At 61.1% G+C, this 2,146-nt stretch overlaps 1 protein-coding gene across 2 annotated transcripts in view; it reads right to left on the bottom strand.

Annotated features, from left to right (window-relative positions):
• Positions 1-1,725, bottom strand: part of PIGV (phosphatidylinositol glycan anchor biosynthesis class V) — a 6,742-nt gene extending 5,017 nt beyond the window's left edge. For both annotated transcript variants that reach the window (XM_017831107.1, XM_017831109.1), the window contains exon 1: positions 1,675-1,725. The gene's annotated coding sequence lies outside the window, so the exon portion shown is untranslated. The remainder of the gene's footprint in view (positions 1-1,674) is intronic.
• Positions 1,726-2,146: the final 421 nt, after the last annotated feature.

Genomic DNA, 2,146 nt, shown 5'->3' with positions numbered 1-2,146 from the left:
TCCGAAGATGTGAATTGCAGTTTGGAAACAGCGCTAAAAAAAGGATGTGGGGGAAAAAAAAAAAATAAAAATAAAGGAGCCGGAAAGGCAGAAGTGGGTTAAAAATATTTCAGTAGAAAAAGATGCAAAGTCTTAATTAAAGATGTTTTTCCTCTCCGGGGTTCTCGCGCTTCCCCTCGCTCCGAAGATGTGAATTGCAGTTTGGAAACAGCGCTAAAAAAAGGATGTGGGGGAAAAAAAAAAAAGGGGACAAAATAGAGGCTGGGCGAATGAGCACGGGAGGGGAAATGAGCACGGAAATGTGAACTCGGCCAGCTCTGTTCAGGCGCAGTGCAGGGCGGGGACCAGCCGGTGGCAGCAGCCGCTCGCCACAAAGGCATTTCCCCGGCTGGGGTATGGAATTCTGCTCCAGCCTGCATCCCACAGCAGTTTGGGCACCTCTTGGTACTTCCCCAACCTGCTGCGATATTCAGGAGATAATCCAGACACGTTTAAAAACCAAAATGCTGAAGAAACACAACGGGATTCTGGAAATCCCCCTCGCCCAGTGCTGTTTCTGTGGGCCTGGGAGCTCTGGGCCTTCTCTCCAGTTCCAGCTGCTGGTCCGGAGGCTGCAGCTCCAGAAGAGCTTCCCTTGTTATCTGAATGGAAATGGGAGTGTTTTTACCCCTTTGTGCCTTTTGTAAGAGCTCACGTGGGTGAACTAAACCTGCTCTGGGTCAGAACACAACCCTGCCCGCTCCGCTCGAGGCGACGGCTCTGAGCCCTTGGCTTCACCTTCACCTCCCCTATCCCACAGGGATGTAACAACTGCTCTGCACAGCCCGTCCACGGAGGGACCGGCTTCTGCTGGAATGCCGGGGATCACCCTGGACTCTCACTCCGTGTCTCAGGTGGCCAAACGAGCAGGAAAAGGGACACAGAGTTATCTCCTCTCAAAGATAAGAGGAGTCTGATTTGCAGAGTCCCCGGCAGAGGTTTGATGGGGCTGAAGTGCTGAACAGGGACGTTTCCAAGATTAGGGACGGTTACAGCCTCTGTGTTTATGAGTGGATGGACACACGAGGGTTCACAGGCCCACCCTGCCTCAAGCGGACACGCTGCCACCAACCTCGGTGGTGCCAATAACCCCCGTTATTCCCCTTCCTGCCCCGCTACGGGTGCCTGGTCCCGATCCCCATCCTGATCCCAATGAGCCCGAGCCCAATCCCAATGCCAGTGGTCCCGGACCATGGGACCTGGTGGTGCTGGTCCCGGTCCCGATGATCCCAATCCCGGTGGTCCCAATCTGAATGCTCCCGATCCCCGTTCCTATGCCCATCCCGGTGATCCCCGTCCCGGTGATCCCGATCTCGGTGATGCCCAATCCCGACCCCCGTGACCCCAGTCCCGGTGATCCCAGAGGTCCCGGTGATCTCTGTCCCGGTGGCGGTGCTACCCATCCCAGTCCCGATCCCGATCCCGATCCCGATCCCGATCCCGATCCCAGTCCCAGTCCCGATCCCGATCCCGATCCCGATCCCAGTCCCGATCCCGATCCCGATCCCGATCCCAGTCCCGATCCCGATCCCGATCCCGATCCCGGTGGTCCCGGTGCCGCTCAGCGCCCCCGTGCGGGTTCGGAGCAGTGACCGCCCCCCCCCGGCCCCGCCCCCCCCGGGCTCCCCCCCCCACCTTGAGCGCGCGGCTCCTCCGCGCGCCGGCTGCCTCCGCGCCACTTCCGGCCACGCCCCCTTCCGGCATCACGTGGAGCCCGAGCGTGTGTGCGGGGGGGAGGGTTGGGCGGCGCCATCTTTGTTGAGGGCGGGAAGCGCCATCTTTGTTGAGGGCGGGCCGGGGGCGGCGGCGCTCGGGGAGCCCCGGGCCGGGATGGGGGATCAGGGAGGAGGAATCGGGGGTCAGGGCAGGGCTGGCTGGGGCGGCGCGCCCCGTGCAGGTCACAGGGCCGCCCCCCGAGGTCAGGGAGCAGCAGCACAGGCACCTGAGGAGGACAGGGGACCATAGGAGGAGATGGTCCCCTCGTAGCGGGGGAGGCACAGGCAGCCCCTCATCCCGGCCCATGGACATCCCTCATCCCAGCCCCTCGCCTGGCAAGGCGGCCTGGAATGCAAACCCTTGCTGCTTCAGCCTGTTTCGTACCCAAAGC

The sequence above is a fragment of the Lepidothrix coronata genome, unplaced genomic scaffold (assembly GCF_001604755.1).
Source record: "Lepidothrix coronata isolate B3197 unplaced genomic scaffold, Lepidothrix_coronata-1.0 Scaffold187, whole genome shotgun sequence".
Lineage (NCBI taxonomy): Eukaryota > Metazoa > Chordata > Aves > Passeriformes > Pipridae > Lepidothrix > Lepidothrix coronata.
This window is presented reverse-complemented; position numbering and strand designations above follow the sequence as displayed.